We start from the raw sequence: 27,040 nt of genomic DNA, 5'->3' as shown, positions 1-27,040 counted from the left end.
GTTTTGAAGAGGATAAACGGTTGCAAGGTAGCTATGGTTATGAGGTTATCACTTAGTCTACCTCCAGACTTTAATTATCAGCAGAAACGGCTCACTTGTTAAATAGTAGATAACTTGCTAGCTGTTTACTACTCTCCCCTATCAAACCAATACAGTGCTTTGTTTAGAAGGTGACGTAGTAGTGGAATTGTTGGGACTGGAGAGGTCTGTGATATTTCTCAGTGGTTGTGATGAATACAGTTGTTGTGTTCTAACGTGCTTCTCTCTCTCTCTCTCTGTCTCTGTCTCTGTCTGTCTCTGTCTCTCTTTCTCTCTCTCTTTCTCTCTCTCTCTCTCTCTCTCTCTCTCTCTCTCTCTCTCTCTCTGTCTCTCTCTCCTTTGTGGTGAATACTATTGTGTTCTGACGTCACACATGAGTCTCCTGAGTCTCTCTCTCTCTGGGTCTCTGTATCACCAGGCACCAGGGTAGTCAGTGAACATGTCATTTTCCATCTCTGTGCAGGCACCAGGGTTTGGCTTTGGGATAGCCATCTCGGGAGGTCGGGATAACCCTCATTTTCAGAGTGGTGAGACCTCCATCGTTATCTCAGACGTCCTGAAGGGAGGTCCAGCCGAGGGCCTACTGCAGTAAGATCCTCCTCTCCTCTCTTGGGATGAGTTACCACATGGGCTCTCTTGGTTTGATATAAAGAGGATGTGGCTTGGAGAAAATGTAACCTCTCTCAAATTCATAGAAGGTGCTATGGATGGTGCAAAATTATATTAAATAAATATATATATATTTTTTAAACATTTGGTTGTTTACAAAGACATTGTTTACATTGTTTTTTACAAGTAACGCTTTCCTCCTTTCCCTCCAGGGAGAATGACAGAGTCACGATGGTCAACGCCGTCTCCATGGACAACGTGGAACATGCATACGCAGTCCAACAACTACGGAAAAGTGGCAAGAATGCTAAAATTGTGAGTATCTTCTTTGAGGAACACTAAGATTTAAAAGTCCTATGTTAAAGCCAGACTTTTCTTGCCAGACTTTTTTTTTCCATTTTTTTTTTCAAAATGGATAAATGAAAGCTTAATTTGCCATTTGTGTCTCTTCAAAGGGATACAAATGAAGTTTTTATGTGTTACGAGTACAGCAGGTTTGTTTACAAATTGTATGTCGGAATTGTCCAGGTAATTATGATGCGTAGCTTATGTCAATGGTCCTTTTATAGCTCCTGTTCTCGGCCTATCTTTCCCTCTGATCCATCCACGACAACAGCAACACATCAACAATACAAAATAGGCTGATCTATATCTCTCTTATTTTAAACAAGACTCAAAAATTTGAGTTGAGTAATATGGAATAAAAGTGTCATTTAGCTGACAAATCTTTGTGATTCATATATTGTCTCCTGGCTGTCTGCCTGTTTGTCTGTGCTATAGCAGTGCAGATTTGAAAACACTGGCCCGGGAATGTTTTGGAATGAAATGGGAATTGTGCGGTGATTTTTTTTCATTCAGCAAGGGATTTTTATTATTTTCATCTTGCTAAGACTCGTCACTCACGGCTATTCTAGTGATAGTACCCACATGCTGCTCTGGACCGTGCCAAGGTCTGATAATCACGAGAGCCAGCTAGCTGTCCAGTGCTGGTCAGCAACGCTAGTCAGCAAGCTAGCTAGCAAACAGCCGATAGATCCACACACGCATTGCTAAATGTGCATACCGGTGGTGTAGCCCTGCTATACTGCCAACTAAAACCTGCACTTACAGGTTTTATTTGGCAGTATAGAGTCAGTGTAGGTTTTGGCAGTATATAGAGTCAGTGCAGGTTTGTTTTGGCAGTATAGAGTATGTATTTATTTATTTTACCTTTTATTTAACTAGGCAAGTCCGTTAAGAACAAATTCTTATTTACAATGACGGCCTAGGAACAGGCAAAAGGCCTCCTGGAGGGGACGGGGGCTGGGATTAAAAATTATAAATACAATATAAATATAGGACAAAACACACATCACACCAAGAGAGACAACACTACGTAAAGAGAGACCTTACTCTGAAACTTTGCTGGAGTTGTTAGCTGGCTAGTTGTTTTCCTCTTGGATGTTGAATTTGCTATGCTTTTGATGCCCGGGTTAGTTTACATTGGGTCTTGCCGGGTTTGTTTACATTGGGTCTTGCCCGGTTAGTTTACACTGGGTCTTGCCTTTGTTGACATTGGGTCTTGCCTGGGTTAGTTTACACTGGGTCTTGCCCGGTTAGTTTACATTGGGTCTTGCCCGGTTTGTTTACACTGGGTCTTGCCCGGGTTTGTTGACATTGGGTCTTGCCTGGGTTAGTTTACACTGGGTCTTGCCCGGTTTGTTTACATTGGGTCTTGCCCGGTTTGTTTACACTGGGTCTTGCACGGTTAGTTTACACTGGGTCTTGCCGGGTTAGTTTACACTGGGTCTTGCCGGGTTTGTTTACATTGGGTCTTGCCCGGGTTTGTTTACACTGGGTCTTGCCGGGTTTGTTTACACTGGGTCTTGCCCGGGTTTGTTTACACTGGGTCTTGCCCGGGTTAGTTTACATTGGGTCTTGCCCGGGTTTGTTTACATTGGGTCTTGCCCGGGTTTGTTGACATTGGGTCTTGCCCGGGTTAGTTTACACTGGGTCTTGCCCGGGTTAGTTTACATTGGGTCTTGCCCGGGTTAGTTTACATTGGGTCTTGCCCGGGTTAGTTAACATTGGGTCTTGCCCGGGTTAGTTTACATTGGGTCTTGCCCGGGTTTGTTGACATTGGGTCTTGCCCGGGTTAGTTTACACTGGGTCTTGCCCGGGTTAGTTTACATTGGGTCTTGCCCGGGTTTGTTTACATTGGGTCTTGCCCGGGTTTGTTTACACTGGGTCTTGCCCGGGTTTGTTTACACTGGGTCTTGCCCGGTTTGTTTACACTGGGTCTTGCCTTGCCTGGGTTTGTTTACACTGGTTTGCCTGGGTTTTTTGTTTTTATGTCGCCCAAACAAAACAAGATGTAAAACGTTAACAAAATGACACAACTGACTGAGTCTGGCTTTAACACCGGTCCACTGATAGAATCCAGCCCTTACTAATGTATGAACGTCTGAATTGGGCAGTTTCTTTATCTTTAATACCTGGAGCACAGCACGCTTGGGACTGACCTGTCATCTGCTAAAACCTGGGGGTCATATCTTAGCACCGCCAATGGGCATGGAATGCCCCAGAGGGAGAACTGGAAGTTTCGGGTATAATGTAGTGATATGGCGCTTACCACAGAATAAATTACAACAATTATTATGTATTAGATTTAGTCTCTAAGGGGCTAATGTCTTGTCATGAGAGAGAGGGAGCGAGGGAGTTAGAGATTACATGGAAGGAATGGGGGGGGGGGAAATGGGGGTGTAATCTAGTGACATCGTGCTAAAGTTGTCTTCTTCGTCTTCAGACGATCAGACGGAAGCGGAAGGTTCATGTACCCATGAGTCGGCTGGGGGAGAGGGCGGCCATGTCGGAGCATGATGATGATGATGAGGAGGAGAATGAGGAAGATAGCTACGACGAGGAGATATACGAGGCGCGCTCCGCACGCAGCGGCCCCAGCGCCTACAGCGCTGTGGGTGGGGCCTCGGCCCGGCGCAGCGGGAGGAGCGCCGGAAGGCGGGACAAGGACAGAGAGCGGGAACGCAGTGGCTCACGGGAGAGGAGTCTCTCCCCGCGCGCCGACCGGCGCTCGCTCAACCAGCCCCCGCGGCCTGCCAAAGTCACCCTCGTAAAGTCCCGAAAGAATGAAGGTGAGCATCACAAAGTTGGGATATGTGTTGTCGGGGTTAGGGTTAGTTGGGATATGTGTTGTTAGGGTTAGTTGGGATATGTGTTGTTGGGGTTAGGGTTAGTTGGGATATGTGTTGTCGGGGTTAGGGTTAGTTGGGATAGGTGTTAGGGTTAGTTGGGATATGTGTTGTCGGGGTTAGGGTTAGTTGGGATATGTGTTGTCGGGGTTAGGGTTAGTTGGGATATGTGTTGTCGGGGTTAGGGTTAGTTGGGATATGTGTTGTCGGGGTTAGGGTTAGTTGGGATATGTGTTGTCGGGGTTAGGTTAGTTGGGATATGTGTTGTCGGGGTTAGGGTTAGTTGGGATATGTGTTGTCGGGGTTAGGGTTAGTTGGGATAGGTGTTAGGGTTAGTTGGGATATGTGTTGTCGGGGTTAGGGTTAGTTGGGATATGTGTTGTCTAGTTAGGGTTAGTTGGGATATGTGTTGTCTAGTTAGGGTTAGTTGGGATGTGTTGTCTAGTCGGGGTTAGGGTTAGTTGGGATATGTGTTGTCGGGGTTAGGGTTAGTTGGGATATGTGTTGTTAGGGTTAGTTGGGATATGTGTTGTCGGGGTTAGGGTTAGTTGGGATATGTTGTCTAGTCGGGGTTAGGGTTAGGTGGGATATGTGTTGTCGGGTTAGGGTTAGTTGGGATATGTTGTCTAGTTGGGGTTAGGGTTAGTTGGGATATGTGTTGTCTAGTCGGGTTAGGGTTAGTTGGGATATGTGTTGTCGGGGTTAGGGTTAGTTGGGATATGTGTTGTTAGGGTTAGTTGGAATATGTGTTGTTGGGGTTAGGGTTAGTTGGGATATGTGTTGTCGGGGTTAGGGTTAGTTGGGATAGGTGTTAGGGTTAGTTGGGATATGTGTTGTTAGGGTTAGTTGGGATATGTGTTGTCGGGGTTAGGGTTAGTTGGGATATGTGTTGTCGGGGTTAGGGTTAGTTGGGATATGTGTTGTCTAGTTAGGGTTAGTTGGGATATGTGTTGTCTAGTTAGGGTTAGTTGGGATGTGTTGTCTAGTCGGGGTTAGGGTTAGTTGGGATATGTGTTGTCGGGGTTAGTTGGGATATATGTTGTCTAGTCGGGGTTAGGGTTAGTTGGGATATGTGTTGTCGGGGTTAGGGTTAGTTGGGATATGTGTTGTTAGGATTGGGATATGTGTTGTTGGGGTTAGGTTAGTTGGTTGGGATATGTGTTGTTATGGTTAGTTGGGATAGGTGTTAGGGTTAGTTGGGATATGTGTTGTCGGGGTTAGGGTTAGTTGGGATATGTGTTGTCGGGGTTAGGGTTAGTTGGGATAGGTGTTGTCGGGGTTAGGGTTAGTTGGGATATGTGTTGTCGGGGTTAGGGTTAGTTGGGATATGTGTTGTCGGGGTTAGGGTTAGTTGGGATATATGTTGTCTAGTTAGGGTTAGTTGGGATATGTGTTGTCTAGTTAGGGTTAGTTGGGATATGTGTTGTCTAGTCGGGGTTAGGGTTAGTTGGGATATGTGTTGTCGGGGTTAGGGTTAGTTGGGATATGTGTTGTTAGGGTTAGTTGGGATATGTGTTGTTGGGGTTAGGGTTAGTTGGGATATGTGTTGTCGGGGTTAGGGTTAGTTGGGATAGGTGTTAGGGTTAGTTGGGATATGTGTTGTCGGGGTTAGGGTTAGTTGGGATATGTGTTGTCGGGGTTAGGGTTAGTTGGGATATGTGTTGTCGGGGTTAGGGTTAGTTGGGATATGTGTTGTCTAGTTAGGGTTAGTTGGGATATGTGTTGTCTAGTTAGGGTTAGTTGGGATGTGTTGTCTAGTCGGGGTTAGGGTTAGTTGGGATATGTATTGTCGGGGTTAGTTGGGATATATGTTGTCTAGTCGGGGTTAGGGTTAGTTGGGATGTGTTGTCTAGTCGGGGTTAGGGTTAGTTGGGATATGTGTTGTCGGGGTTAGGGTTAGTTGGGATATGTGTTGTTAGGGTTAGTTGGGATATGTTGTCTAGTCGGGGTTAGGGTTAGGTGGGATATGTGTTGTCGGGGTTAGGGTTAGTTGGGATATGTTGTCTAGTCGGGGTTAGGGTTAGTTGGGATATGTGTTGTCGGGGTTAGGGTTAGTTGGGATATGTGTTGTTAGGGTTAGTTGGGATATGTGTTGTTGGGGTTAGGGTTAGTTGGGATATGTGTTGTCGGGGTTAGGGTTAGTTGGGATAGGTGTTAGGGTTAGTTGGGATATGTGTGTTTAGGGTTAGTTGGGATATGTGTTGTCGGGGTTAGGGTTAGTTGGGATATGTGTTGTCGGGGTTAGGGTTAGTTGGGATATGTGTTGTCTAGTTAGGGTTAGTTGGGATATGTGTTGTCTAGTCGGGTTAGGGTTAGTTGGGATATGTGTTGTCTAGTCGGGTTAGGGTTAGTTGGGATATGTGTTGTCTAGTCGGGTTAGGGTTAGTTGGGATATGTGTTGTCTAGTCGGGGTTAGGGTTAGTTGGGATATGTGTTGTCTAGTCGGGGTTAGGGTTAGTTGGGATATGTGTTGTCTAGTCGGGGTTAGGGTTAGTTGGATATGTTGTTGTCGGGGTTAGGGTTAGTTGGGATATTGGGATGTTGTCTCGTCGGGGTTAGGGTTAGTTGGGATAAGTTGTCTAGTCGGGGTTAGGGTTAGTTGGGATATGTGTTGTCTAGTCGGGGTTAGGGTTAGTTGGGATATGTGTTGTCTAGTCGGGGTTAGGGTTAGTTGGGATATGTTGTCTAGTCGGGGTTAGGGTTAGTTGGGATATGTGTTGTCTAGTCGGGGTTAGGGTTAGTTGGGATATGTTGTCTAGTCGGGTTTAGGGTTAGTTGGGATATGTGTTGTCTAGTTAGGGTTAGTTGGGATATGTTGTCTAGTTAGGGTTAGTTGGAATATGTTGTCTAGTCGGGGTTAGGGTTAGTTGGGATATGTGTTGTCGGGGTTAGTTGGGATATGTTGTCTAGTCGGGGTTAGGGTTAGTTGGGATATGTGTTGTCGGGGTTTCAAGTCTTATGTCACATGCACAAGTACAATTTGTCTTAACTCAAAACCTAACAATTCAATAACAATGTATTACTATAAAAAAAAAACACGAGGAATATGAAATATGAAATACACAATAAAGTAATGAAGTAAGCATAGTATATACAGGAAATATTTAAGCCAATAGCATATTGAAGATACACATACAACCACGTTGCGTGCGCGAGCTTTACAAAATAAATGTACACATACATGTTATTCAATCATCTCATCCAAACTGCCTGCGAGCGTCTGCGTAGCCAGGCGCCAAAACAGAACTTGCTTCTGCAAGTCCCGCCTCTCCCATCTCCTCAGTGGTTTTTACAAGCATATACCCACCTGGGTGATTGAAAGATGAACGAGGTCCACACTCCAGTCCAGTTGGTGGCGGTAAATACACCTTAAACTTGGTTGCCAACTGCCATATAAAATCCACAGAAGAAGAAGAAGAAGAAGAAGAAACAAGTGGAGAACAATCAAAGAAAACCAAACAACAAACAACCAGTTTTCCCCCTTCATCCATAGATCAGTTGCTGCAGTAGAGAACACACAATTCCGTGCGACCCAAAATGTGTCAAAACTCCACCAAGATCCAGCAAAAAAAAAAAAAGGGACCATAATGCACCTGCAAAATAACAACCCATGTTCGTCTCCCATGACAAATTAGCTAGCTAAATGTGTTTTGACCTGTTCCCAAATAAATATACCTGTGTGTCGTGAACACATTCGGTGGAGATACACAAAATCAACATGCAAAACACGATCGAGTAGGCGAGTAACTAAATCAAATTATACAATTATAATAAAAATGTCTTGGACAATTGTTCTTTCACTCTCTCTATTCATCTTCCCGCCCAAAGACATTAGCATTTTATATCAAACCCCAAGACATGCTAACCTCTCACCATTACAATAACATCGGAGGTTAGCATTTTATATCAAACCCCAAGACATGCTAACCTCTCACCATTACAATAACATTGGAGATTAGCATTTTATATCAAACCCTAAAGACATGCTAACCTCTCACCATTACAATAACATCAGAGGTTAGCATTTTATATCAAACCCTGAAGACATGCTAACATCTCACCATTACAATAACAGGGGAGATTAGCATTTTATATCAAACCCTGAAGACATGCTAACCTCTCACCATTACAATAACATCGGAGGTTAGCATTTTATATCAAACCCTAAAGACATGCTAACCTCTCACCATTACAATAACAGGGGAGGTTAGCAGTTTTGAGGGTGCATGATATTTGTGCATCTGTAACTTTGGTAGCATCCTCATTAATGTAGAAGTACGTAGAAAGTATTTAGTAAGTTATTTACCATTTTTAATTTCTATTGGGCACAAAATAATCTGAAACACAAACCTAAACAAACAGCAAATGCATCCAACCAATTTGCAGAGTCACAGGTTTGATGCGGTCATTGTGTTCTATCAATATGGGACCAAATGCTTCACTTATTAGTGCCTAGTCCCTTAAAATAGGAGGACCATGTACAAAAGGTTTTGTAATTTCTAAACGGTTCGTCAGATATAGATGACAATAGCCTTCAAATTTAAAGCTGACAGTCTGCATTTTAACCTCCCATAGTCATTGTACCGTTTCAAATCCAAAGAGCTGGAGTACAGAGCCAAAACAACTCTCAATATTGGGCAGATGGGCTCTGTTTCAGAATAGCACTTTTTTTGTAGAATAGCCGCTGTTGTACACGTTTATAATATACGTTTTTATTTTGCTATATTCCATTATATTTGTCAACATGCTAAACTATGCTAACATGCTACAGCATCTGTACTGCTAACATGCTATGCTAACATGTTAGTTATACTGTGCTAACATGCTATATCATACTATGCTCTCCGATGCTAACACTCTCTTTGTTGCTGTTCGTTCACTCCGTAAGCAGAATATGGCCTTCGCCTGGCCAGCCACATCTTCGTGAAGGACATCTCACCCGAGAGCCTGGCGGCCAGGGACGGAAACATACAGGAGGGAGACGTTGTACTGAAGGTGAGAAGCCTGAAGTGATTCTTTAACTAAGAGAGAGAGGTAGAGAGAGAGGTAGAGAGAGAGAGAGAGGTAGAGAGAGAGAGAGAGAGGTAGAGAGAGAGAGGTAGAGAGAGAGAGAGGTAGAGAGAGAGAGAGGTAGAGAGAGAGAGAGGTAGAGAGAGAGAGAGGTAGAGGGAGAGAGAGGTAGAGGGAGAGGTAGAGGGAGAGGTAGAGGGAGAGATAGAGGTAGAGGTAGAGAGAGAGGTAGAGAGAGAGGTAGAGATAGAGAGAGGTAGAGAGAGGTAGAGAGAGGTAGAGAGAGGTAGAGAGAGGTAGAGGTAGAGGGAGAGGTAGAAGTAGAGGGAGAGGTAGAGGGAGAGGTAGAGAGAGAGGTAGAGGGAGAGAGAGAGGTAGAGGGAGAGAGAGAGGTAGAGGGAGAGAGAGAGGTAGAGGGAGAGAGAGAGGGAGAGGGAGAGAGAGAGGTAGAGGGAGAGAGAGAGGTAGAGGGAGAGAGAGAGGTAGAGGGAGAGAGAGAGGGAGAGGTAGAGGGAGAGGGAGAGGTAGAGGGAGAGAGAGAGGTAGAGGGAGAGAGAGAGGTAGAGGGAGAGAGAGAGGTAGAGGGAGAGAGAGAGGTAGAGGGAGAGAGAGAGGTAGAGGGAGAGAGAGAGGTAGAGGGAGAGGTAGAGGGAGAGGGAGAGGTAGAGGGAGAGGTAGAGGTAGAGGGAGAGGTAGAGGTAGAGGGAGAGGTAGAGGTAGAGGGAGAGGGAGAGGTAGAGGTAGAGGTAGAGGGAGAGGTAGAGGTAGAGGGAGAGGTAGAGGTAGAGGGAGAGAGAGAGGGAGAGAGAGAGGGAGGTAGAGAGAGAGGTAGAGGGAGAGAGAGAGGTAGAGGGAGAGAGGGAGGTAGAGGGAGAGAGGGAGGTAGAGAGAGAGGGAGGTAGAGAGAGAGGGAGGTAGAGAGAGAGGGAGGTAGAGAGAGAGGGAGGTAGAGAGAGAGGGAGGTAGAGAGAGAGGGAGAGTAGAGAGAGAGGGAGATAGAGAGAGAGGGAGGTAGAGAGAGAGGGAGGTAGAGAGAGAGGGAGGTAGAGAGAGGTAGAGAGAGAGGTAGAGAGAGAGGTAGAGAGAGGTAGAGAGAGAGGTAGGTGGAGAGGTAGAGGTGGAGAGGTAGAGGTGGAGAGGTAGAGAGAGTTAGAGAGAGGGAGCGGTAGAGAGAGGGAGCGGTAGAGAGAGGGAGCGGTAGAGAGAGGGAGCGGTAGAGAGAGAGAGAGAGAAGGGAGTTGTGGTAATGAGGAGGGGAGGGACCTGGGAGAGGGGGAGGCGGCCCGGGCCTGGAAATATACAGGAGGGAGACGTTGTACTGAAGGTGAAAGGAGCGAGAGATAGGGGAGAGGAGGGAAGGATAGAGGGAAAGAAAGAAGGCTAAATACATGTTTTTCCCCACTGTCTCCTGCACACAGACAAGCTAATTGGTTGTTTCCTCCAAGCTGTGTTAATTTAGGTTATTTCTTAACGTTTGTTTACTAATTGCTTGTTTCCTCTCAGATCAACGGCACGGTGACAGAAAACCTGTCGTTGATAGACGCTAAGAAGCTGATTGAGAGGTCAAAGGGCAAGCTAAAGATGGTGGTGCAGAGAGACGAGAGAGCTACGCTGCTGAACATACCAGACCTGGACGACAGCGTCCCATCAGCCAACGCCTCCGACAGAGACGGTGAGGGACGTTGTGCTCACGTTGTTTCGTAAATGCTGGAAAAGGGCTAAATGCTGTCGGGTCGTGGGTGTGGATGCATTTCACTGAAAGAGAAGCTCCTTACCCCCATATGGGGTGGCAGGTAGCCTAGGGGTTAGAGTGTAGAGGTGGCAGGTAGCCTAGTGGTTAGAGGGTAGAGGTGGCAGGTAGCCTAGTGGTTAGAGCGTAGAGATGGCAGGTAGCCTAGTGGTTAGAGATGGCAGGTAGCCTAGTGGTTAGAGCGGAGGCGGCAGGGTAGCCTAGTGGTTAGAGCGTAGAGGCGGCAGGGTAGCCTAGTGGTTAGAGCGTAGAGGCGGCAGGGTAGCCTAGTGGTTAGAGCGTAGAGGCGGCAGGGTAGCCTAGTGGTTAGAGCGTAGAGGCGGCAGGGTAGCCTAGTGGTTAGAGCGTAGAGGTGGCAGGGTAGCCTAGTGGTTAGAGCGTAGAGGTGGCAGGGTAGCCTAGTGGTTAGAGTGTAGAGGCGGCAGGGTAGCCTAGTGGTTAGAGTGTAGAGGTGGCAGGTAGCCTAGTGGTTAGAGGGGGGCAGGTAGCCTAGTGGTTAGAGGGGGGCAGGTAGCCTAGTGGTTAGAGTGTAGAGGTGGCAGGGTAGCCTAGTGGTTAGAGTGTAGAGGTGGCAGGGTAGCCTAGTGGTTAGAGTGTAGAGGTGGCAGGTAGCCTAGTGGTTAGAGTGTAGAGGTGGCGGGTAGCCTAGTGGTTAGAGTGTAGAGGTGGCGGGTAGATTAGTGGTTAGAGTGTAGAGGTGGCGGGTAGCCTAGTGGTTAGAGTGTAGAGGTGGCGGGTAGCCTAGTGGTTAGAGTGTAGAGGTGGCGGGTAGCCTAGTGGTTAGAGTGTAGAGGTGGCAGGGTAGCCTAGTGATTAGAGTGTAGGGGTGGCAGGTAGCCTAGTGGTTAGAGCGTAGGGGTGGCGGGTAGCCTAGTGGTTAGACTGTAGAGGTGGCGGGTAGCCTAGTGGTTAGAGTGTAGAGGTGGCGGGTAGCCTAGTGGTTAGAGTGTAGAGGTGGCAGGTAGCCTAGTGGTTAGAGTGTAGAGGTGGCAGGTAGCCTAGTGGTTAGAGTGTAGAGGTGGCAGGTAGCCTAGTGGATAGAGCGTAGAGGTGGCAGGTAGCCTAGTGGTTAGAGTGTAGAGGTGGCGGGTAGCCTAGTGGTTAGAGCGTAGAGGTGGCGGGTAGCCTAGTGGTTAGAGCGTAGAGGTGGCAGGTAGCCTATTGGTTAGAGTGTAGAGGCGGCAGGTAGCCTAGTGGTTAGAGTGTAGAGGTGGCAGGTAGCCTAGTGGTTAGAGTGTAGAGGCGGCAGGGTAGCCTAGTGGTTAGAGCGTTGGACTATTAACCGAAAGGTTGCTGGATCTGATCCCCGAGCTGTCAAGGTAGAAATCTGTCGTTCTGCCCCTGAACAAGGCAGTTAACCCACTGTTCCTATGCGTCATTGAAAATAAGAATAAAGGTTAAATAAAATGTAAAAATTACAATATATGCACGCATGACTAATTCGCTTTGGTCAAAAGCGTCTGCTAAATGACATATTATAGTGAATAAAAATATAAATGCAACATGTCAAGTGACTGCTTCATGAGCTGAATTAAGATCCCAGACATTTTTCATACTCACAAGGTTATTTGTCTTAAATGTTATGCACAAATTTGTTTACATCCCTTATAGTGAGCATTTATCCTTTGCCACGATAATCCATCAACCTGACAGGTGTGGCATATCAAGAAGCTGATTAAACAGCATGATCATTACACAGGTGCACCTTGTGCCGAGGACAATAAATGCCCACTCTAAAATGTGTAGTTTTGTCATAAAACACAATGCCACAGATGTTTCAAGTTTTGAGACTGCTGTCTGCAGGAATGTACACCAAAGCTGTTTTTAATGTTAATTTCTCTACCATAAGCCGCCTCCAACATTGTTTTAGAGAATTTGTCAGTCCGTCCAACCAGCCTCACAACCACAGATCCCATCTAACCATGCCAGCCCAGGGCCCCCACATCCGGCTTCTTCCCCTTCGGGATCGTATGAGACAAGCCACCCGGACAGCTGATGAAACTGTGGATTTGCACAACCGAAGAATTTATGCACAAACTGTCAGAAACCATCACAGGGAAGCTTAACTATGTGCTCGTTGTCTTGACTTGACTACAGTTCGGCATCGTAACCGACTTCAGTGGGCAATTGTTCACCATCGATGGCTACTGGCACCCTGGAGAAGTGTGCTCTTCACGGATGAATACCGCTTTCAACTGTATCGGGCAGATGGCAGACAGTGTATGACGTTGTGTAGGCGAGCGGTTTGCTGATGTTAACGTTGTGAACAGAGTGCTCCATGGTGGGGGCAGGTACAAGCTACAGACAGCAAACACAATTGCATTTTATTGATTCCAATTTGAATGCAGAGATACCGTGACGAGATCCTGAGGCCCATTGTCATGCCATTCATCCATCGCCATCACATCATGTTTCAGCATGATAATGCACGGCCCAATGTCGCAATGGTCTGTACACAATTCCTGGAAGCTGAAAATGTCCCAGTTCTTCCATGGTCTGTATACTCACCAGACATGTCACCCATTGAGCATGTTTGGGATGCTCTGGATCGACGCATACGACAGCTGACAAGCTGACAAGGTACAAATCTGTCGTTCTGCCCCTGAACAGGTAGTTAACCCACTTCCTTGGCCGTCATTGAAAATAAGATTTTGTTCTTAACTGACTTGCCTGGTTAAATAAAGGTATAAAAAAATAAAAAATAAATGGTCACACCAGATACTGACTGGTTTTCTGATCCACCTTTTTTTTTTTAATGTTCTGTGACCAATGTCTGTGTTCCCCGTCATGTGAAATCCATAGATGAATAATGAATGTTTTTAAATCGACACATTTTGTTATATGAACTGTAACTCTGTAAAATCTTTGAAATTGTTGCATGTTGTGTTTTTCATTTTTTTTTTTTCCAGTGTACATCATGTAGTTGAATATGGTGTGTGTGTGTGTGTGTGTGTTTTGAACAACAGACATTTCAGACATCCATTCGATGGCGTCCGACCATTCCAACCGATCCCACGACAGACATCGTAGCAGTCGGTCCCGCTCCCCTGACAGGCGATCTGATCCCTCCGACCACTCCAGACACTCCCCTCCACAGATCAGCAACGGCAGGTAAACGCCACACCACCTGGCTGCGACACAGTCAAACTCAAAGGCTTATAACGCAGGCAGCCAATAATTGGTCTTATGAACTCTGATTCTTTTTCCACTAACTGGTCTTATGACCAATCAGATCAGATCTTTTTTATAACCAATCAGATCTAACCAATCAGATCAGATCTTTTACCAATAATTGGTCTTATGACCAATCAGATCAGATCTTTTACCAATAATTGGTCTTATGACCAATCAGATCAGATCTTTTACCAATAATTGGTCTTATGACCAATCAGATCAGATCTTTTACCAATAATTGGTCTTATGACCAATCAGATCAGATCTTTTACCAATACTTGGTCTTATGACCAATCAGATCAGATCTTTTACCAATAATTGGTCTTATGACCAATCAGATCAGATCTTTTACCAATAATTGGTCTTATGACCAATCAGATCAGATCTTTTACCACTAATTGACCAATCAGATCAGGTCTTTTGCCAATAATTGGTCTTACCAATCAGATCAGATCTTTTACCAATAATTGGTCTTATGACCAATCAGATCAGATCTTTTACCAATAATTGGTCTTATGACCAATCAGATCAGATATTTTACCTATAATTGGTCTTATGACCAATCAGATCCACCAATAATTGGTCTTATGACCAATCAGATCAGATCTTTTACCTATAATTGGTCTTATGACCAATCAGATCAGATAATTGGTCTTTTCACCTTTTATAATTGGTCTTATGACCAATCAGATCAGATCTTTTACCAATAATTGGTCTTATGACCAATCAGATCAGATCTTTTACCTATAATTGGTCTTATGACCAATCAGATCAGATATAATTGGTCTTATGACCAATCAGATCAGATATTTTACCTATAATTGGTCTTATGACCAATCAGATCAGATCTTTTGCCAATAATTTAGCAGAATATCAGGATTGTCTGCCTGTGTAAAAGGCAGCCTTTGAGCTCAGATTTTTTAAATTTGGTCTTATGACCAATCAGATCAGTGGGCAAAACTAGTTGAAATGTCGTCTTTACGACCCGTAACTGACCTCAATATTTCAACCCGTTTTGACCCGCTGGAAATGTAAATGTTTTTAAGGGTTTAAGTGTCTTTATTTTCCTATTTTTTGTTTTTTTTTGCCCACTTAACAAAGACTCTTCAGTTGGAGAATACCGTAAGTTGGATACCCCGTTCCCTAGGAGCCCCGCTGTGTAGAGCCCCGCTGTGTAGAGCCCCTCTGTGTAGAGCCCCACTGTGTAGAGCCCCACTGTGTAGAGCCCCGCTGTGTAGAGCCTCGCTGTGTATGAGCCCCTCTGTGTATGAGCCCCTCTGTGTAGAGCCCCACTGTGTAGAGCCCCACTGTGTAGAGCCCCTCTGTGTAGAGCCCCTCTGTGTAGAGCCCCGCTGTGTAGAGCCCCACTGTGTAGAGCCCCTCTGTGTAGAGCCCCTCTGTTTAGAGCCCCGCTGTGTATGAGCCCCTCTGTGTAGAGCCCCACTGTGTAGAGCCCCACTGTGTAGAGCCCCCACTGTGTAGAGCCCCTGTGTAGAGCCCCTGTGTAGAGCCCCGCTGTGTAGAGCCCCGCTGTGTAGAGCCCCACTGTGTAGAGCCCCTCTGTGTAGAGCCCCGCTGTGTAGAGCCCCGCTGTGTAGAGCCCCGCTGTGTAGAGCCCCACTGTGTAGAGCCCCTCTGTGTAGAGCCCCTCTGTGTAGAGCCCCTCTGTAGAGCCCCGCTGTGTAGAGCCCCGCTGTGTAGAGCCCCGCTGTGTAGAGCCCCGCTGTGTATGAGCCCCACTGTGTAGAGCCCCTCTGTGTAGAGCCCCGCTGTGTAGAGCCCCGCTGTGTAGAGCCCCGCTGTGTAGAGCCCCACTGTGTAGAGCCCCTCTGTGTAGAGCCCTCTGTGTAGAGCCCCTCTGTGTAGAGCCCCGCTGTGTAGAGCCCCGCTGTGTAGAGCCCCGCTGTGTATGAGCCCCGCTGTGTAGAGCCCCGCTGTGTAGAGCCCCGCTGTGTAGAGCCCCGCTGTGTAGAGCCCCGCTGTGTAGAGCCCCACTGTATACATAGAGAACATTAGTAAATGGATAGTTACCCCATGTTGATGTAGTATAATTCAAAATACCCCTATATTTCTCCCCTTCCTACCGATAAGGATTACTTAGGACCACTAAACCATAAAGATTACATCTGTGCCCTGAATACTCTTGGCTATAAGTGTGTGTGTGTGTGTGTGTGTGTGTGTGTGTGTGTGTGTGTGTGTGTGTGTGTGTGTGTGTGTGTGTGTGTGTGTGTGTGTGTGTTTTTTGAATTTGATCAATGTTTCATGAATCCTAGATGTGCCCTTTCTGTTTGACATTGATGCTGATATCAGGAAAGCAGTGCTCAGTTAGCAGTCATGGCTTTACACTGTCAAACGCTGCAGTATTCATTTAGCTTCAAGGACAGACACGCACTGATTGATAGTATGTTTAATGTACATGCTGTGCATCCGTTATTGAGTGTCAGCTCTTGTTCTGGCTCAGTGCTCCAGTAGGGACGCAGCCTGTGGATGTAGTGTCAGTCACACAGAACGCGGCCTGTGGATGTAGTGTCAGTCACACGGGACGCGGCCTGTGGATGTAGTGTCAGTGTGGATGTAGCTCCACACAGTAGGGACGCAGGCCTGTGGATGTAGTGTCAGTCACACAGATGTACAGTCACACAGCCTGTGGATGTAGTGTCAGTCACACAGGGACACAGCCTGTGGATGTAGTGTCAGTCACACAGGACACGGCCTGTGGATGTAGTGCCAGTCACACAGGACACGGCCTGTGGATGTAGTGTCAGCACACGGGACGCGGCCTGTGGATGTAGTGCCAGTCACACAGGACACAGCCTGTGGATGTAGTGCCAGTCACACAGAACACGGCCTGTGGATGTAGTGTCAGTCACACAGAACACAGCCTGTGGATATAGTGCCAGTCACACAGGACACAGCCTGTGGATGTAGTGCCAGTCACACAGAACGCGGCCTGTGGATGTAGTGTCAGTCACACAGGACACGGCCTGTGGATGTAGTGTCAGTCACACAGAACACAGCCTGTGGATGTAGTGTCAGTCACACAGAACACAGCCTGTGGATGTAGTGTCAGTCACACAGAACACGGCCTGTGGATGTAGTGTCAGTCACACAGAACACGGCCTGTGGATGTAGTGTCAGTCACACAGAACACGGCCTGTGGATGTAGTGTCAGTCACACAGAACACAGCCTGTGGATGTAGTGTCAGTCACACAGAACACGGCCTGTGGATGTAGCGTCAGTCACACAGAACACGGCCTGTGGATGTAGTGTCAGTCACACAGGACACGGCCTGTGGATGTAGTGTCAGTCACACAGAACACAGCCTGTGGATGTCAGTCACACAGAACACAGCCTGTGGATGTAGCGTCAGTCACACAGAACACGGCCTGTGGATGTAGTGTCAGTCACACAGGACACGGCCTGTGGATGTAGTGTCAGTCACACAGAACACAGCCTGTGGATGTAGTGTCAGTCACACAGAACACAGCCTGTGGATGTAGTGTCAGTCACACAGGACGCGGCCTGTGGATGTAGTGTCAGTCACACAGGACGCGGCCTGTGGATGTAGTGTCAGTCACACAGGACACAGTCTGTAGAAGTAGAGTCACATGATCTGTGTGGAAGGTGAAGAGAGACTGTGTGTTTGACACAAGGAGACTACGCCTTCTAACAGTGGGCTAATAACAGGCTGTTACTCACTGTAAAGATCACGTGTGTGTGTGTGTGTGTGTGTGTGTGTGTGTGTGTGTGTGTGTGTGTGTGTGTGTGTGTGTGTGCGCGTGTGCGTGTGCGTGCGTGCGTGTGTGTGAGTGAAAGCGGATTAAAACACAAATACCAGGAAATGTTCATCTCTTTCAAAAGCATTGGCGATGAGAGAAAACAAGGCAGCAGTAATTTCTGGCTGTGTGTAGCATTTAAAGGAGATTGAGATCAGATAGTTATGTTAAGTTATTGACATAGAGGAGAGATTAGGGCAGATAGATTTATCTAGCTGATCTGTGAATGACCTATTTTCTTTCCCAGTGAGTTGCAGGAGATCGGTTGGCAGTGAAAGGTTCTTTCAGGATGTGTTGAATAAATCTGTTTTTCCTGTCTCCAGCCTGATTGAGCAGACTCATTCCTTCACGGTTGCGTGTGTGTGTGTGTGTGTGTGTGTGTGTGTGTGTGTGTGTGTGTGTGTGTGTGTGTGTGTGTGTGTGTGTGTGTGTTTTTTTTAGTGTGTTTTTTATTTTTTTTAAATATTGGTCACATGTTTAACGGATGACATGATGATTTATTTATTTTAGAGAAACAAATTGACAATGGTAAAACATTTTCAGTGTAAACTTAAAACGATTTAAACAAGATTTTAAACTTTTTGGGGCAATGGCATGGGGCAATGGTTTGTTTTTGTTCTTATGAGTCACTCAGATGGCAAAATGTGTAGAATTGCAGGAAATGTGCTATAAAACTGCATTTTCTTTTCTCAGTTCCATGACAAAATGTGTAAAATTGCAAGAATGTAGCTTCAAACAGCTAGACGAGAACCCTCAAACTCAAATCTGGTCCTTGAAGCCAGTTCCACTGCACTTTTTCGTTGTTCCCCTCTCATCAGGGACTGATTTTAGACCTGGGACACCAGGTAGAACAGAACAGCAGGAGACTCTGGACCTCATAGGGTCAGAGTTGAATACCCCTGGACTAGAGTTTAAGGCTGGGGAGGGGGATTGTTTTAAGGACACCTTTAGCTATAACAAAAATATTTGATGAAACATTGAATTTGACCTTACTGCTATTAGCCCATAGAAACGCATTGAATAACTAAAAAATAGCCTCACGAGTGGCACAGCGGTGTCACTATAGATCCGGGTTTGATCCCGGGCTGTGTTGCAGCCGGTCGTGACCGGGAGACCCATGAGGCGACGCACAATTGGACTAGTGTCGTTAGGGGAGGGTCTGGCCGGCAGGGATGTCCTTGTTCCCTCGCATTCTAGCGACTCCTTTGGCGGGCCGTGCGCAATGCTCGCTGACACGGTTGACCAGTTGTACAGTGTTTCCTCAACACGTTGGTGCAGCTGGCTTACCGGGTTAAGCGAGCAGTGTGTCAAGAAGCAGTGCTGCTTGGTTAGGGTTGTGTTTTGGGGGACGCATGGCTCTCGACCTTCGCCTCTCCCGAGTCCGTAGGTAGTCACAGCGATGGGACGAGAGGAATTGCAGAAAGTTTGTTTCAAAACAGCACAATTTTGTCTCTGATGCCAAGAAGAAGAGGGCCTCTAAATTGGCCACCCCCACCACCTAAACCCCATTTTGATCCAGGAATAAAACATGTGGGTGTGTGTTTTTAGGTGCTCACACACACTCACTTCCCCCTGTCCTGTCAATAGGCAGTGGTTTGCCAGTAGAGTTGTAGTTGTGCCAGTCATGTGATGAGGGGCTTGGAGAAGGGAACTATATTCAGCCCGATGGCCACTGGCCTCAAAAGGTATGGATTTTTGTTTTAGGGCGGATTACGGCCACACAAAGGGGATGCAGCCGGAAAATTCGAGGCATTATCAAATGCTTGTCAAATTGTGAATGAGAGACTGATGTAGTGTGTACAGTCTGCGCAAAAAACAAAAACAAATCAGAGATCATGCCTTTCACACAACTTTTTTGAAATCGTCAGTCGAGTCGCATCATGCAGCCTTGGAATGTATTAAAAATCAGAACATATTGCCCAATGTTTGTAAAACAACTAAAGTTTCATAAATAGATCTAAATGAAACAAATAGAACCGGTTTCTTTGTTTACCGATCAACACAGAATAGCCGCTTGTCTGCACTCCCTCAAATCGTTTGGAGAAATATAATTTCTATTTTATTCAGCTTTGTTCAATTTTATTCTCCATACTATAAAATATTGCCATGGAATTCTAAGCCAATTTCTTGCAATTCAATACATTTTGCCATGTCTAATGTGTGTTCGTGTGATATTTGAGTGACTCGAACATTACTACAAAATCTATGCCCTTTAAAAACCTAGCTAAAAAAACGTTAGCATAATAAAAAAAAAGCTGACATGGGCAAGTTGATCTGGATATTTCTAACAAGTTAGAAATAGCTTTCTAAGGTATGCAATGACTCCCCTGTTGACCCCTGACGACCCCTGCTGACTCCTGCCCTACAAGACAGCTAGCACCACTTACCAGGCCTCTGCTCTGTTTCCCAACCACAGTACCCTGCAGGACAGCTAGCACCGCTTACCAGGCCCCTGCTCTGTTTCCCAACTACAGTACCCTGCAGGACAGCTAGCGTGTGATATAGATCTGTCATTCTCATTGAAAGCCAGGCTAAGAAGAGGTAGATCTGTTCTATTTGTGCTATTTATATACTTTCAGTTTTGTACACCAGCTTCAAACAGCTGGGGGGTGGGGAAATGTGGTTATGGAATATATAGTTCAGAGTGGTTTAGATTATACAATAATTCTTTGCACCGTACCTGCTTGTTTTGTCACAAACTATTTAGAATTTTAGCAACTAGGAAAATGGCTGAGCTATTTCTGCATATTGTGTTTTTAAATGTGTTCTATAGCCAACTCTTATGGTCATTAAATGTGTTCTATAGCCAACTCTTATGGGCATTGCATAACTTGTTTGTATTTGGCATTGCAATGACCATCAGAGTTGGCAAGACAGTACAAACAGCTCTTGGACCAGGTTATGTATTTGTTGCCGTTTTGGATGATTTATTGTGACCTCGGTGTTAGTAGTGTGTGTTTGTTTTAAGTCCAACCTTTCCTGGTTCTTGGCCAGAGGCACACAGTGAAGTGCACCCAGGGTACACAGAATCCTCTCTCTCTCTCTCTTTCCACGTTTTGTTACGGTACAGCCTTATTCAATTAAATGGATTAAATACATGTTTTTCCTCATCAATCTACACACAATACCCCATAATGACATCACAATACCCCATCATGACATCACAATACCTCATAATGACATCACAATACCCCATCATGACATCACAATACCCCATCATGACAAAGTGAAAATAGGTTTTTAGATCATTTTTTTTGCAAAAGAAAACCCAGATAGCTTATTTACATAAGTATTCAGACCATTTTGCTATGAGGTGTATCCTGTTTCCATTGATCATCCTTGATGTTTCACCAACTTGGAGTCCACTTGTGGTAAATTCAAATGATTGGACGTGCTTTGTAAAGGCACACACCCGTGTATATATAAGGTCCCACAGTTGACAGTGCATGTCAGAGTAAAAACCAAGCCGTGAGGTTGTAAGAATTGTCCGTAGAGCTCCGAGACAGGATTGTGTCGAAACACAGATCTGGGGAAGGGTACCAAACCATTTCTTCAGCATTGAAGGTCCCCGAGAACACAGTGGCCTCCGTAATTCTTAAATGGAAGACGTTTGGAACTGCTGCCAAAGGTGTTTCAACAAAGTACTGAGTAAAGGGTCTGAATACTTATGTAAATGTAATATTTCAGTTAATTTTTAATACATTTGCAAAAATTTCCAAAAACCTGTTTATGCTTTGTCATTATGGAGTATTGTGTGTAGATTGATGAAGGGGGAAAAACTATTTCATCCATTTTAGAATAAGGCTGTAACGTAATAAAATGTGGAAAAAGTCAAAGGGGTCTGAATACTTTCCGAATGCACTGTATTTAGCACTAACCACTTAGCATGTAACTGGCCCTATCCACTTAGCATGTAACTAGCCCTAACCACTTAGCATGTAACTAGCCCTAACCACTTAGCATGTAACTAGCCCTATCCACTTAGCATGTAACTAGCCCTAACCACTTAGCATGTATCTAGCACTAACCACTTAGCATGTAACTAGCACTAACCACTTAGCATGTAACTGGCCCTAACCACTTAGCATGTAACTAGCCCTATCCACTTAGCATGTAACTGGCCCTAACCACTTAGCATGTAACTAGCCCTATCCACTTAGCATGTAACTAGCCCTAACCACTTAGCATGTAACTAGCCCTATCCACTTAGCATGTAACTAGCCCTATCCACTTAGCATGTAACTGACCCTAACCACTTAGCATGTATCTAGCCCTAACCACTTAGCATGTAACTGGCCCTAACCACTTAGCATGTATCTAGCACTAACCACTTAGCATGTAACTAGCCCTATCCACTTAGCATGTAACTAGCCCTAACCACTTAGCATGTATCTAGCCCCAACCACTTAGCATGTAAATAGCCCTAACCACTTAGCATGTAACTAGCCCTATCCACTTAGCATGTAACTAGCCCTATCCACTTAGCATGTAACTAGCACTAACCACTTAGCATGTATCTAGCACTAACCACTTAGCATGTAACTAGCACTAACCACTTAGCATGTAACTGGCCCTAACCACTTAGCATGTAACTAGCCCTATCCACTTAGCATGTAACTAGCCCTATCCACTTAGCATGTAACTAGCCCTAACCACTTAGCATGTAACTAGCCCTATCCACTTAGCATGTATCTAGCCCTAACCACTTAGCATGTAACTAGCCCTATCCACTTAGCATGTAACTAGCCCTATCCACTTAGCATGTAACTAGCCCTATCCACTTAGCATGTAACTGGCCCTAACCACTTAGCATGTAACTAGCCCTATCCACTTAGCATGTAACTGGCCCTAACCACTTAGCATGTATCTAGCCCTAACCACTTAGCATGTAACTAGCCCTATCCACTTAGCATGTAACTAGCCCTATCCACTTAGCATGTAACTAGCCCTATCCACTTAGCATGTAACTGGCCCTAACCACTTAGCATGTAACTAGCCCTATCCACTTAGCATGTAACTGGCCCTAACCACTTAGCATGTATCTAGCCCTAACCACTTAGCATGTAACTAGCCCTAACCACTTAGCATGTAACTAGCCCTAACCACTTAGCATGTAACTAGCCCTATCCACTTAGCATGTAACTAGCCCTATCCACTTAGCATGTAACTGGCCCTAACCACTTAGCATGTAACTGGCCCTAACCACTTAGCATGTAACTAGCCCTAACCACTTAGCATGTAACTAGCCCTAACCACTTAGCATGTAACTGGCCCTAACCACTTAGCATTTTTTTTTTTACCTTTATTTTACTAGGCAAGTCAGTTAAGAACAAATTCTTATTTTCAATGAAGGCCTAGGAACAGTGGGTTAACTGCCTGTTCAGGGGCAGAACGACAGATTTTGTACCTTGTCAGCTCGGGGATTTGAACTTGCAACCTTTCGGTGTAACTAGCCCTATCCACTTAGCATGTAACTAGCCCTAACCACTTAGCATGTAACTAGCCCTAACCACTTAGCATATAACTAGCACTAACCACTTAGCATGTAACTAGCCACTTAGCATATAACGAGCCCTAACCACTTTGCATGTAACTAGCACGAACCACTTAGCATATAACTAGCACTCACCACTTAGCATATAACTAGCCCAGAACACTTAGCATGTAACTAGCCCAGAACACTTAGCATGTAACTAGCCCAGAACACTTAGCATGTAACTAGCCCTATCCACTTAGCATGTAACTAGCCCTAACCACTTAGCATGTAACTAGTCCTAACCACTTAGCATGTAACTCGCCCTAACCACTTAGCATGTAACTAGTCCTAACCACTTAACATGTAACTAGCCCTATCCACTTAGCATATAACTAGCACTAACCACTTAGCATGTAACTAGCCCCAACCACTTAGCATGTAAATAGCCCTAACCACTTAGCATGTAACTAGCCCTATCCACTTAGCATGTAACTAGCCCTATCCACTTAGCATGTAACTAGCCCTAACCACCTTAGCATGTAACTAGCCCTAACCACTTAGCATGTAACTAGCCCTAACCACTTAGCATGTAACTAGCACTAACCACTTAGCATGTAACTAGCCCTAACCACTTAGCATATAACTAGCACTAACCACTTAGCATGTAACTAGCCACTTAGCATATAATGAGCCCTAACCACTTAGCATGTAACTAGCCCTATCCACTTAGCATGTAACTAGCCCTATCCACTTAGCATGTAACTAGCCCAGAACACTTAGCATGTAACTAGCCCTATCCACTTAGCATGTAACTAGCCCAGAACACTTAGCATGTAACTAGCCCTATCCACTTAGCATGTAACTAGCCCAGAACACTTAGCATGTAACTAGCCCTATCCACTTAGCAGGTAACTCGCCCTAACCACTTAGCATGTAACTCGCCCTATCCACTTAGCATGCAACTAGCCCTAACCACTTGGCATGTAACTAGCCCTAACCACTTAGCATGTAACTAGCCCTAACCACTTAACCACTTGGCATGTAACTAGCCCTAACCACTTGGCATGTAACTAGCCCTAACCACTTAGCATGTAACTAGCCCTAACCACTTAGCATGTAACTCGCCCTAACCACTTAGCATATGTGCCAGAGGGCAGAGGCTCAAACCAGTTCTGCGTATGTATTGATATACAGTGTTTGTTGAATTGTACCACATCCCTGGTTCTTTGAGGGTCTGTTGATAAGAGCTTGGCACTAACAAGGCCAGATGTATAGTTTCTGGGTTCCATTCCTACACGGATCACTTGCACATATTGAAAATGTATGCACTTCCTGTGCTGTAAATCGCTTTGGATCAAATGTATGAAATAAAAACAATTTAAAAATACCTTCTTTTTTTTGTCACCAGTCACAGAAGTCGTGAGGAGGAGGAGAGGATGTCAAAGCCGACAGCGGTGCCACCCAAGCTAGCGGAGGAGGCTCCTGCCCTGCCCAAACCCCTGGAGAAGTCTGTCACCAGGGAAGAGAAACCGCTCCCTCCTCTACCAGGTCAGAACAACTAACCATTAACCTTAACCGGTAACCTAAATGTTAGATAGTTCAACCAGAAGGTCGCAGGTTTGTATCCCAAGTCCAACGGTGGATTTTAGCTACACTAGATGCCTACTAACCTTGATACCCTTGAGCAATACACTTAACATGTACAAATGTTTGAGCCCAAATACCATGATGAGATCTAGACGCTTTCTGAGCTGAGCTGGGCTGAGCTGAGCTGAGCTGGGCTGAGCTGAGCTGAGGTGGGCTGAGCTGAGCTGAGCTGAGCTGAGCTGAGCTGAGCTGAGCTGAGCTGAGGTGAGCTGAGGTGAGCTGAGCTTGGTTGAGGCTGCAGCCTGTATTTAGACTGTAGTGTGAGTTGTTGGACTCTGACGTTCCCCCTACTGCCCTGCAGCCAACTGAGTGTCTCTGTGTGGCTGTGTGTTCATGTGCTTTTGTGTGTGAGAGAGTGTATGCACACATTTTGTTCCTTGAGGATTTGCCTCATGGTCTATGTGTTGAGAGGTGTCAGTACATCCTCTTGTATGAATAGTGCAGTTGATATTATCTCTCTCTCTCACTCTCTCTGTGTGTGCGTGCGTGTTTTTCCTCAGAACCCAAGCCAGTATATGCCCAGCCAGGCCAGCCTGACGTGGACCTGCCAGTCAGCCCCGCTGATGCCCCTGTGCCCAGCGCTGCCCATGATGACAGCATCCTACGGTATGTAGAAGTCTCTGACAGCATCCTACGGTATGTAGAAGCATCTGTTCACCAGTCTAACAGTATCCTACGGTATGTAGAAGCATCTGTTCACCAGTCTAACAGTATCCTACGGTATGTAGAAGTCTCTAACAGCATCCTACGGTGTGTAGAAGTATCTGTTCACCAGTCTAACAGCATCCTACGGTATGTAGAAGTCTCTAACAGCATCCTACGGTGTGTAGAAGCATCTGTTCACCAGTCTAACTGTATCCTACGGTGTGTAGAAGTATCTGTTCACCAGTCTAACAGCATCCTACGGTATGTAGAAGTCTCTAACAGCATCCTACGGTATGTAGAAGTCTCTGACAGCATCCTACGGTATGTAGAAGCATCTGTTCACCAGTCTAACAGTATCCTACGGTATGTAGAAGTCTCTAACAGCATCCTACGGTATGTAGAAGTCTCTGACAGCATCCTACGGTATGTAGAAGTCTCTGTTCACCAGTCTTAACAGTAACCTACGGTATGTAGAAGTCTCTAACAGCATCCTACGGTATGTGGAAGTCTCTAACAGTATCCTATGGTATGTAAAAGTATATGTTGACCAGTCTAACAGCATCCTACAGTATGTAGAAGTCTCTGACAGTATTCTATGGTATGTAGAAGTATCTGTTCACCAGTCTAATAGCATCCTACGGTATGTAGAAGTCTCTGACAGTATTCTATGGTATGTAGAAGTATCTGTTCACCAGTCTAATAGCATCCTACGGTATGTAGAAGTCTCTGACAGTATTCTATGGTATGTAGAAGTATCTGACAGTATTCTATGGTATGTAGAAGTATCTGTTCACCAGTCTAACAGCATCCTACGGTATGTAGAAGTCTCTGACAGTATTCTATGGTATGTAGAAGTATCTGACAGTATTCTATGGTATGTAGCAGTATCTGTTCACCAGTCTAACTGTATCCTACGATATGTAGAAGTATCTGTTCACCAGTCTAACAGCATCCTACAGTATGTAGAAGTATCTGTTCACCAGTCTAACAGCATCCTACGGTATGTAGAAGTATCTGTTCACCAGTCTAACAGCATCCTACGGTATGTAGAAGTCTCTAACAGCATCCTACGGTATGTGGAAGTCTCTAACAGTATCCTATGGTATGTAGAAGTCTCTGTTCACCAGTCTAACAGCATCCTACGATATGTAGAAGTATCTAACAGTACCCTACGGTATGTTGAAGTATCTGTTCACCAGTCTAACAGCATCCTACGGTATGTAGAAGTCTCTAACAGCATCCTACGGTATGTAGAAGTATCTGTTCACCAGTCTAACAGCATCCTACGGTATGTAGAAGTATCTGTTCACCAGTCTAACAGCATCCTACGATATGTAGAAGTATCTAACAGTACCCTACGGTATGTGGAAGTATCTGTTCACAATTCTCTAACAGTATCCCACGAGGGGGAGGCCAATGCTAAAGAGGGGGAGGGGGGGGGCAATGCAAATAGTCTGGTTTGCCATTTGATTAGGTGTTCAGGAGTCTTATGGCTTGGGGTGGTAGAAGCTGTTTAGATGCCTCTTGGACCTAGACTTGGCACTCCGCTACCGCTTGCCGTGCGGTAGCAAAGAGAACCGTCTATGACTAGGGTGGCTGGAGTCTTTGACAATTTTTAGGGCCTTCCTCTGACACCGCCTGGTGTAGAGGTCCTGGATGGCATGCAGCTTGGCCTCGGTGATGTACTGGGCCGTTCGCACTACCCTCTGTAGTGACTTGCGGTCG

At 45.6% G+C, this 27,040-nt stretch overlaps 1 pseudogene; it reads left to right on the top strand.

Moving 5' to 3' along the window:
- The window catches only part of LOC135556724 (tight junction protein ZO-1-like), a 173,247-nt pseudogene that overhangs the window by 103,141 nt on the left and 43,066 nt on the right, over positions 1 to 27,040 (top strand).

This window comes from Oncorhynchus masou, chromosome 15 (assembly GCF_036934945.1).
Source record: "Oncorhynchus masou masou isolate Uvic2021 chromosome 15, UVic_Omas_1.1, whole genome shotgun sequence".
Lineage (NCBI taxonomy): Eukaryota > Metazoa > Chordata > Actinopteri > Salmoniformes > Salmonidae > Oncorhynchus > Oncorhynchus masou.
The sequence above is the reverse complement of the archived record's forward strand: the minus strand, read 5'-3'. Positions and strand labels throughout refer to the sequence as shown.